Genomic DNA, 12334 nt, shown 5'->3' with positions numbered 1-12334 from the left:
CTGTACTGGTACTGTACTAGACTAGTCTATCATTTCATTACTATAAAGACTTCTGATCTTGACTACAAATGCAATCAAATAAAAGGACCGGCACCCGACGACCAATCGCAAACATGGACAGGAGCCATATATTTGTCACAAGAAAAATAAACTACAATCCTACAAAATATGATGCATATTAAAATATAATACAGTATAAAAGCAACACATTGAGCATGTGTGAGGAAGGGGGAAAAAACGCAGACAATGTGAAAGCATTAATAATGGACCTATCAATATCCATGCCTCTTTGTGTTGACGCTGCTTCAAGAAAAATTCAATATTCTGTTTAATTATTATCCTCATGCATCACGAGAATGTATTGTGAAATTTTAAATGTAGCTCCTTTATGTTACTCACAAAAATATATAATAAAGTAATAACAATAAAACTACTTTAATGCTTTGGTGGAGGAAGATTTCAGCCATCTAATACTCAATCCCATTCTTTTGTGTCTTATTCTTTCAGCTGCAACCTTGGCTGTGTTAAACAGTTTTGGAAGCAAGTAAAGAACAAATATAAAAAGGGAATTAAAACTGGTAAGCAGACTTGCAAATCTTGTAAGGTCAACAGGCCATCCAGTGCAAGGCTCACACTACAAAGGCATACAGAACAATGAAAAGTTTGCAGCTTTAGAAACTCTGGCATTTCTCTCTGAATCTTCACCACAGGCTCTGCAGGATTTTCCAGAAATAGTGACGCTCCTTACCAAAAAAAACCCAAAACAAAACAAAAAACCCTGATTGATCTACAGGCAGTGTTTTAATCCACATTGATCAGTTGCCATGGCGACATACCCAAAGTTAAACCTAGAGTTACCTGGTTACCCTTAAATCCCGCCTCATTCTCCAAAATGAAAGTCCTACATCGAACCTATTGCAGCATTAAGCCATGTTCTTGCAGACTTTGCTGGTATTTATACAATCATCATATTCACAAACATGTTAGCAGAATTAGCTATTTACCTAAAAACACCACGAGAGCTGAGTGAGTGAACCAAAACAGAAAGCATGCTGGAACAAACAACGAGCGAAACGGTACTACAATGCTCACAAGAAAAGGAACTGTATAATCAGGAAATAATTCTCTATGTTACAAGCCCTTTTACATCCCAGATAGTAATTTGATCTACTGCTAAAATGACAATATTGATGATTGCTACTTCAAAGGTAAAGTTAATGGAAAAATTGGTCACAGGAAGACAGTGAGAATATGTTTCACAGTAAATTTCCACTGCCACCCAAAAGAACAGGGTGGGTGGCAGGGACCTTTTGCTCCTTATGTGTCAGGCCTGCTTTAAGCTCAGACTTCTCTATCCATCAGCTGCCACATGTCAACATCTAGTGTCACCCGGGCAAAAATAGCTCCGGCCTCCTGCCCTGCAGCCCCATCGTCCAGCGAGCCAGAGCCACCTGTCAGCCACAACACAGGTTAAGAAGCCGGTCCCCAGACACAGATGGACAATCACCACTACCTCATGTGTTTGCTATCACGGCTACAGCCAGGTTTGGTGTCTTGGAGCAGAAGACTTCATAATCATTACCTCATTGGTGTACGCTGGCCAAGCTGCCAGGAGAACTATTACAGAGACATAAAAGAGCAAAGTCTTAGGTCATTTCTTGGACCATGAAGGACTTAAGATTAAACATTTCCTATGGAGTTAACTGGATAAAAAGACTCCATTCATATACTTTCTCAGTGGCCCCAAATCAGAGACACTTAGACATCTAAAACGGGGTTTGTCGACTGATGAATGAGGTGATTGGGAGAGTCTGTTCCAATGTAAGAGGCTTGAATTGTGAAAAATGTAAAAATCTTCCATGATGAATAGTTCTGGGTTGACATTAGGATTTGCAAAGCATTTGCTCAGTGGAAATCTGTGGATATAGCTTTTTCCTCATTATAGATGTAAGTGCAGTAGTGTTATACAAGCCATTCTTACATGCTACAAGTTAAATTTGAATCTAAAATCTCAACTTGGCAAAAGTGGTAGCCAAAAGCGATGGTAACAAATTTCAGCTTAGTCTAATAATTATTTGGATTACGATTCTTCAACATAAACACCAGCACTATTGTGTATTTTTCGTCAACCTGACCTCTGCTGTCCAGCTTCCGTAAACAGTCACTAAAACATCAATTGTGTAGCAACCTGCAGCTAGAAACAGTGAAGAACAAATGTGTTGGTAACTCCTGTTTGATGCATGTTTTCCAAAAGGTAGTTGCTAGAGGTACGGACCCGTACTTTCCATTTGCCAATCAGATACGCGAGATCTGGTCACGTGACTCCCGGTAGACGCTGGAGGTACGGACCCGTAGCATCGGTACGACAGGTACGGACCCTAAACCTAACCCTAACACTAACCCTAACCTTAACCTTTGCTTACCTTTCAACAGTTTGCAGTGGTTAGCAGCTTCTTGAGTCGCAAGACTCGCATACGGGTCTGTATCTGTCTGGCAAATGGAAAGTGCTGTATCCGTAGCCCACAGGCTACGGGTATGGGTCCGTATCTGTAGACACTACCTTTCCAAAAACCTTCATGCCAAGCTGTTTAGGAAACTACTGAGCCTGTAAGCACAAAACTATATACTCATGACTCCCTTGTCAACGTCTGTATTTTAAGTAGGATGGTTGGCTGGAGACTAATAGCCACACAAATGTTTCCAAATATCATGGATGGACTGCATTTTTGGATAGAAATGAAAGGCTTCATAGAGCAAGTAAGTCAGCCCAGATGACTTAATATTTCTCCTATTATTGTGAATTATTGACAAATGATTTGCTACAAATCTGACTCAAAACATTCTACTTGGCAAACATCCTAAGAGATCCTATTTTTGTTAAGAAGACACAGCTGATAAACGGATCAGTTCCTGTAGCCCAGTAGGACACCACACTGCTTTTCTTTACCTATTTCATGTAAATGGATGTTTTGTACATGTGCTGTTCTTCTTCCTGGAAGAGCTGTGATTAAAAGATCATGAATACTCTCTTGGAACACGTCCTGTTGCAAACCTGAAAATAAACCATAGATTTATTTGAGCAGTCTAGACAGAGGTAGGACTGAGGTCATGACTTCCAGACTGTTTTGAGCTGACTGGCTCTGCTGGACACTGGGCAGCACGGAAACCCAAACATTCACCAGCCAAGACATTGGTTATGTCAGATGTGGATACATTATGTAATGAGATTTATAAAGACACAGAATAAATGTCTCAAAAAATAATTCTTTTTAGTGATTTTACTGTAAAAACTTCCATCACTACATCTGTGACTTCGTGAACAATTTATGTTTTGCACACTATTCTTACCTAATAAAACATATCAGTTAAGCTGTATTGTGTGCAGTAATCTTGCTAAAGTAAAAGTTGTAAACACTAAATAATAAAGCTAAAGAACAGTTTATTTTTTGTGTTGGCATGAAAAGCTCTAATGCATGGCTTGGCATTTTCAAAAACACGCTAACTTCCTTGATGAGTCAGAAGAAAAATCAACACCAATTTCATATTTGTATTATAAATGTAAAGCTCCAGTTAACTCTGAAAAAAGCAATCTTGGGTGTGTGTCATTATAAAGTTCATCACCCTACAGTCCCCTGAAAAGCTCTCTACAGTAATGTGTCCCCTGAAAATGATGCATTCAGGGGGTTTTTTTAATTGTGAATTTTAGCACTTTCTAATCTTACATTATTAATTCAGTGACACTCATGTCCAGTGACAGGACACCCAGATGACAAATTCATGTCTAGAAGACAGCATAAAGCTCAGGTATCCTAACTCAGCACTTCCACACTGAAAGGAAAACCTCTTGCAACCAAGTCCAAACTTGAATCAAATGGAAAGAAAGCTTGTTCTTAATCAAGACAGCGACTGGGGTAAGATCTGTGAACAATTTTCTCCAAACCAGCAGCCTGTGGGGTGAAGAAACACAGAGAAGGAATCCAGCTGGTATCTGTGCCCTGCATGATACTGTTGGTGGATTTGCACTCTGAACATGACCATGTCTTGTGGACAATACAGAGGAACATAAAAGCTAAATTGTAGGGAACACACCTAAATGAAACAAGAAGACTGCCTTTAAAGTTGTCATGTGATGCAAATAAGGTGCAAACAACTGTAACACTATTGATGCCTGATCTTATCATTTTTCAACAGTTTTCTTCGTGTTCATGTCACTAGTGTTTCAGAGCTAAAGGACTTCACTGTCATTCCAGAGACTGGCTGCTTGTCTGCTCTAATTCATCTGCATTTATTTACAGCACAGTGACAAGGACACTTGATCTTCCCTTTCACAGTGCTATATTTGTGTTACTCTGCTGTTTTTCTTCTGCCAAGACAAATAAGGAGCACATTTGTGAACAACATTGGAGGCAGGAGCTCAGAAATGGGTAAAACAAAGCAGGAAACTGGTGCATACTCCCATTAGGGGGAAGATATCTAATATTTTCAGTACCTTGGTCTGGTTCTCCAGAGAGGTCTTCTATTGAAACTGTGCCTGGACTCAGATCTGTTCTGAGTGTAGTCACAGAAACCGGTGAAAATAAGTGCTCAATTGCCAAAGCTTTGGTTTGAATAACAAAATCTGTGTGGAATCTTTTGTAGGAGCTCAAATACTTATCAGCACCAGCTCGTCACACGCCTGTTGCACAGAAACTTCACTAAGTAACATCGGCGCTGGACATCGTCTTTCCAGAGAGGGGAATCCTCTGAGTTCTTCCTTCAAACGTCCAACAGGGGGAACCTGTGAATCTCAGATTGCAAAGAAATGTGTCACTGACCCTTGTCCTCTTGTAGGATTAAAATGAATCATTCACAGAACAATAAAAATGTATAATGAAGAAAGACTTACCCCTACAATTTAATTTTGTGTATTTCTTTTAAGCATAAAGTTCTGATCACCTGTATCCATGACAAGTGTTTCTGAAAAATGTGTTGCTTGTTTGTTTACAGAGGATAAGTTCAGCAGGGACAGCAAAGTCCACTTCCACAGCAAAATGTCCACAAAATTCAATATGTTTGGTTTATTCAACTGATCTACAATAGAAACGCAATGACATTTAGATAATATTTTAACTACTGCAATGCGAAAGCATTGTTAAGACTATGCTTTCAATTAGCATACATAGTCTGAGTCACTGGATGTAGACAGGGAGTAGAAGTCTTTCATTTCCGCAACTCATTTCACACAGCATTCACTCCCACTTCTGTGATCCAGCTTTAAAATCCTTTTCGGGAAACGAGAACAGCCACCTCCATGCCACAGCCTACACCCTAAAAACAGCAACTTTTGTTGAAGATTTGGGTTGTCAGCCTCTTTGGTCCTTTTAACTGAATTAGCCATTTTATTGACAGAGCTGGCTCTCCTTGTGTGCAAATATTCCACCAAAGCGATTCTCTTGTCAGTGATGCTGGTGATGCTCAATCCTGGGCTAACCACCCAAGTTGATTGTGATTGGTTTAAAGAAATACAGGAAGAAGAAAGGAAAGAAGCAAGGGTGTTTTTCCCCTCTAGAACATAATGATAATAAAGTGCAGTCAGACCATTCTCCAGCTCTGATGCAGTCCGTTTACATCAAAAGATGTTTACATCTTTTGTGGAACAGCGCGAGGATTTGATACTCTAAAAATGTCGGAGTTTGCTTCTAAATCCCAAGTGTAAGAGGGGATCTGCAACAATGATGATAAAGCCTTGCACACTTCCAAGTTTCTTCAGAACAATTAACCTTGAAATTCTTCCCCAGCTTTGTTTTATTCAAGTATGTCCAAAAAGCTAAGCATCAGAGAACATGTGATGAGAGAAACTATCATCCTTTAAGCACTTCCAGTCAACAGAAAACGTTTTGTGAATGTTGGTGTGAAAAGGTGTTCTTTCCATGTTATTCATCGTATTTCTTTAAACAGTCCAGGTCAACAGGACACCGTCTGCACATTAGACCCAGGGTCAAACAGACACCTGCTGCCAAGGAGAGCAGCCGCGTAACTGACAGGCGTTAACACTCCCGTAACTACACTGCTAAGCTGTGTTAAATACGCTGCACTGCGTCAGGGTGCGCTGCTGCCTTCATACGACGGCATCACAACGCATCTGCAGGCCTTGATTAGCACTCCCATCTTCTCCCCACGAGCTCCTCCTTGTCCCCCCTCCTCCTCATCTCATTTCACACTAAACAAAGTCGCGGCGGGGTCCGATGGCTGGAGCCCCCTCTCTCTTATCACCTCACAGCCGGAGCTGCTGGCTGGACTGATGAACTTGGCTGGAAGGAATCTGCAGGCTGCTCCACTTGACTGAGCAGAGCTAATGAGTCAGAAAATCCCACAGCCAGGGCTTCAGGGTTCACCATGGGCATCGGGGGAAACAGGTAGTTCAAGCATATAGCGGTGAGGATGAGGAGAGCATTTTGCAGACTGTCGAGCTCTGAGCTGGAGAGATGAAGCACTACAGGGACTTGAAGGAGGAGAAGGTGTAGGAGGAGGAGGAGGAGGAGGAGGAGGAGTGTGACTGGATAGAGCAGGGATTACCCCTTTGATCTGCAAACCATGTCTGTACCAGGGAGGCTGGGGGACCTCAGCTCTCAGCCAGGTGCACTCTGTTCATCAAACTGCTGCCAACCCCCCACCAAGCTGCCCCCAAGGTGTGAAATGTGCCCCCAATCCCTTTCTTACATGCCCCATCACACCGGAGACCTACAGCAGGAGAGGACTGGCACAGGAACAGACAGTGCAGAAAGCTGGGTCAGCATCTGAGCATCACAGGGGCAGAGGAATTACTGGTTATGGTCTACAGGAATGTCTTGACATTCTGACAACACTGATACCACTATTCAGTGTGAAGGTACACTCAGCAGCAGCAGTTTAGCAAAGCTTGACGCAAAGAGCCAAGATAGGGAAACTGCCCAACTCTGAGCATATATTACAGACAAATTCACACATTAAGCTTTCATGTTTTTCCTTTTGTTTCTTTGAAAGTCACTGCCTCCATTTTGTTTTTGTCACCACAGGCTTTCAGCAAGTGGCACATTTTATGAAAAGGCCACATAGTGCTACAATTTCTAGAGTTATATTTGCACATTTTTAGAACTCGTTCAATAAAAATAACATACACTAATGATACATTGGAAATAAAAAGCTCAATTTTACCTACAGAGGTGTACAGAGGTGTTGCTTGTATAATTTCCAAACTAGAGAAAATCTGAAATAGTTGGCATTGATTTACATATATAATAACTATTTCATATTTAGCCATGCTGAGTAGTTAGATTCCTGTTCGTTCCTGTTAGCAATGGCTTGTCCACGCACACAAAAGGTAGCAGAGTTCTGCAATAGCACTAACACTAACGCCCCCCTCCAGAAACTTGCGTAGGACTTGTGAAGTTGTCTTTTACGGCTGGGTCCCCCTGGATCTTTATCTGCCATTATGTAAAAAAAGATCAGCAAAACAAGTCGCCAGCTAACTACGAAGCTATACCAAAGCAACACATACAGAAAACACGTAAGTCCAAGGTGTACATAATCTACGTAACTAGGCCTGAGCCGGAAGATTTTTGATTGACAGGAAAGGGAGCAAACCAAACGCCTCAGTCCGAGCGCGTTGATTGGCTGATGTTTTTCAGGTCCTGCCATGTCCACAGTTATTTTTTTTAATTTTTAATTTTTTTAGAGACCATACATACAAGTCCACTAAAGGCCAGTATATTCATTTTATGTGAATCAGACAAATTAAACAAAAAAAATCATCCTCCATAATGCCTTTAATGACCAAGCCATGTCACATCTTAAAGACCTCAAAATACTTTATTATCCCATTAGAGCACCTTACTCTCTTAAAGGTTACTTGAGTTTCCAAAACTAAAACGGGAGGCAGAGTAGGTACAGCTTGCATGCTCCTCTTTTGTCGCCTTCCCCAATTTTAAGATTAGCTTTTCCTTATTCATAAAGCTCATGATTGACTCAGCTGACCCTGAACCATCTCCTGGTTATGCCGCTATAACCCTGCTGGGGTACCTCCCACGATGACCTGTGCATCTCTAGCCTCCTCTCTTCTATTTCACTTTCCATGTATTTATATGTTTCTCTCATCTTCTCTCTCTGCTCTCTGCTCACCTCAGTCAAGTGAGGCTGATATTTGCCCACCTGAAGTTATGATGTCTGTCTGTCTGTCTGTCTGTCTGTCTGTCTGCCTCTCTCTCTCTCATCAACGGACATTAACATTTAATGCAGGCAAAATGACAAATAAATCTTAAATACGAATCATCTTTTGTCTAAAAATGCATTCTGTGTTCTAAATAAGAGTGATTCATGGAGACAAAGAGTAATCTTTATGAAGTGCCATAATTTCTGGCACACAGCCTTCTCTTCTTCTTAAAGGGAAAATCCCTTTCTCACATACGTGTGCTGTAATTCCTTCGGTGTGACAGTTCAGATCTGACTTGAGGACACATTAGTTTGAAAGAAAAACATAAGCTGTAAATCTGATGATTCTATTAACAGACAATTTTTTGTTCAGACAATATTTCTTCTTTCTTTTAAAGGATTATTATCTTCAAATATGAGGGAAAATGGTTCAGACATTGTTTAATTAACACTGACAATTGTAAAAAACATGTTCAGTATGTAGAAAGCTATTCGCTTGTCCCTCAGATGGACATATATATCTGATCATTGCTATATTTATGTGCTATCCGGCTGTCTACCCTTGATACCCTGTCCTCCTCTAATGTTTGCAGGCATGATTGGCAGACTGAGCTGAATGGGGCCATTTGAATTATGCATTTGAATGGTAGATGTTGCTGGCTTCAGCTCAAAGCATTCTTCTGTGACATGTGCAGAACATACAGGCGGGGAGGCTTTTCCATGCAGTGACCAATATGTTTTGCAGACAGCCTTGGAACTCATCCACGAAATCATAGAAACTGTCTTTGCATGTTTATGTTTGTTCCCCTTTACTTCCTGTGTAAGTCGTCTCACTGGTCTGTTAAAAGCTAGAACTTGACGAAGTGTTAATTTACTCTTTCCAGTTAAAAGCCTTCATGAGTACATGTAGTTCTTCGTTCAATTTAGCTTTCAGCGAAACATCTTTTAAGGAGAACCTACATCTGGAGAAGAAAAGGACACATTCTGTTGTCAGGAAACCACACAATTAACCAATCATTCCGAGCTTTACAAGGACAACGGATCGCCAAGAGCCAAAAGACGCAAAGAGAGACAGACAGTACAGATTAAAAACTCAAACTATAGCATGAAGGCACGGACAAGAGCCACAACTCTGACAGTTTCTTTGGAGCTTATTTTCCTAAATGCTAACATGCTGTGAACACAGCTAAAATGTTAAATATTTGGGACACTGGGTTTTAGTTTTTATCTGTGTATTTTTTTCCCTGCGTGTTTTAAAGTAGTTGAACATGGAGACAATGAAGACCTATAATCAGAAACTGACAGTGTGGTTACCTCATACAGTAACATTCATCATTCTGACATCCATTCTTAGCTGCAAAGCAGTAAAAAAAAAGATGAACATCCACTCAGAAGCATGACGAACCCAGAGACTGTCCCTCTCAAACACGTACTTTTCTATGAATGAGTGCAGCAGAGACCATGTGTGTGTGTGTGTGTGTGTGTGTGTGTCTGTGTGTGTGTGTGTGTGTGTGTGTGTGTGTGTGTGTGTGTGTGTGTGTGTGTGTGTGTGTGTGTGTGTGTGTGTGTGTTTGTGTGCGTGTGCGTGTGTGTGTGGTGTCTGTATGAGCATGTTCTGCGGGTTGCAGGGTTTCAGAGGAGGGAGAAGCGGTGAAAATCAAAGCATCAGGAAGGGCACGGGGTTGAGTGTGCTGTGTGTGTTTAGCCCACAGCCATCCACACTGCAGGACACCGTGGAACATGTGATGGGGATGATCACCCCTCAATACCCAGCCCCTGCCCACACCACATCCCACCCCGCTCGCCCACAAACTGTCCTTTTGACCCAGATCTCCCACACCTTCTCCCAACAAACCCCTCGTCTCTTCTCTCTGTCTCTCTTTTTTCCGCCCCTCCTTTCCTCTCCTCTTGCCACATCGGTTGGATCTTGTTCCGGCCTCCAGCCACGAGCCCCAACAGGCCGCGGTGCAAACACAGAGCCTCGAGTTAATGTAATGAGCCAAGGAATGCCACCTCTCAGGTTTGAAATCAAGTGTGGAGTGACCAGCGAGAGCACAGCGGTGGAGGGGATGTGTGCATGTGTTGTATAAAGAGCTGTGGATACAAAAACAGGAGGCACGGGAATGGAATTAAAAGGAAAGAAAAATGAAGGGAAGAAGGGGAAAAAAGAAGGGCAAATGCTAGAGACAGAAGTAATCCATAGGCAAAATCTGCTAATGCAAGCACACCCAGCATGTATAAATATAAAAATGCATGTTCTAACATGAGTGTCACGGCTTGACTTCCAACTAAAACAGATGCGTGTCTTTTTTTCTCTGTGGAAAAAAAAGGGGAAAAAAAGACGAGTCATGACCCCACATGTTATTTCCACCTCAGCTTTTTTGTACACGTAATTGTATCACTGCTGAATTCAAATAGAATGAGAGATGAAAAAAAAAAGATAAAAGGAAGAGATGACAGATATACTGTATACCTAGTTATGCTGCAAGATAAGGTGAGCATGAATATTTGATTTTCACAGGTGCTGCTTTGATACTTTTGGATCATTTCCTTCTCATTTTTTGTCATGTTCCATACCAGACCGGTGAATAATCGCTGTATGTTGTGTAAGACTATGAGTGACTACGAAGGAAAATAAATGTAGCGCTATGGTTGTTTCCATTACATTTCAACTGTTACATGGCATTTACAATAACATTAAAAGTGCATGCTGGTTAAACAATGCTTACTGATTATAGTTTTCAGTCTCAATGCCATATTTTAGATTACAAAAGCACCTCAGACCAGTCAGTCAAACCCTGATGAGATGTAGCCCACTAGATGTAAACAAATACACTAAAGCACTCAGAAGTCAGATCTAGCTGCTTCTATGACAGCTAAAAAGAAAGACTTTTACATCATAGACACATGAAGCTGACATGATCCTCCAGGAACTTCTTTGAAAATGTTGATTTCAGGCATTCCGCACTTAAACACCAAATTCAAAACACATTTAACGCTCCTGTTGTCCTCATTTACGGGTACAAAAAAATATAGTTTTCTTGTCTGAAAAAAGTCCAAAAAAATCAGCAAAAAATCCCCCAAATTTCTGAAAATTTGCAAAACCTTGAGGAAGAAATATCCAATAATTCCTTAAAAAGCTTCCCTGAAAAATTTTATTTAAAAAAAAATCCCCCAAAATTTGGCAAGAAAATTCTTGTAATTTTCAAAAAATTAGTGAAAATCCTAAAAATATCTAGTGATTCCATATACAGTATATCAGTAAAACTTTTAATATTTTCTCTAAGAACATTCACAACAAAAATCAACCAAAATGCATCGAAATTCACTGCATTTTGGTAGATTTTTTTGTGAATGTTCTTAAAGAAACATTTTTAACATTTCTTTTTTTCCCACCAAAAAATGTTCAAAGATTTCCCAAAAATGTTGAAAATGTGGACATCAGAAGTTTTACTGTGAATTTTTTTCCTCCACATTTTCAGACTTTAAAATGGGTCAGTTTTGACCCGCAGGACGACACAAGCGTTCAGGAGGAATGTAACTGTTTAGGTTTTGCTTTGCCTACTATGTGTTTTAAACGCTAAGCTGCTATTGTGACCTGATCTGTCTTGTCAACCCTCTCGCACAAAAATCACTTAGCCAGTAGACTGGGGTTTGCGTCTTGTGTGGGACCATTACTTTCAGACTTAACGTCTGTTTTCCACTTGCTGTTTGGTTTTATTTAAGCACCAAAACTAGCTTAGGTTTACGGAAATATCAGGCTTTGGCTTGCAATAGCCCCTTTCGCGATGTTAACTACATGTTAGGAGCTTGATTAGGTTCAGACACCAAAATTACATTGTTAGGTTCTAGAAAGCATCATGATTTGGGTTAAAATACGACCCTTTCATGACATGTTTGGAGCTCTCACCCCATCTAAAGTTTGATCCGTAGTTTTAAAAAAACAATTAAATACATTGCAAAGATATGTTGATTAGAATTATATTGGTGATATGTCACAGATAAATGGTGAGAAAATTAGCTTCTCTAAAAATCTTCTTGAGATTTGAGTTCAGCTGTGTGTGAAGATCATTTTAGGAGACCAGATTGCCTTGTAAATGACATAAAACTAATCCTCTGATTAAATAAAAACTAAATAATGGGACAGTGATGAAAAGTACATGCATGC

Source organism: Acanthochromis polyacanthus, chromosome 4 (assembly GCF_021347895.1).
Source record: "Acanthochromis polyacanthus isolate Apoly-LR-REF ecotype Palm Island chromosome 4, KAUST_Apoly_ChrSc, whole genome shotgun sequence".
Lineage (NCBI taxonomy): Eukaryota > Metazoa > Chordata > Actinopteri > Pomacentridae > Acanthochromis > Acanthochromis polyacanthus.
This window is presented reverse-complemented; position numbering follows the sequence as displayed.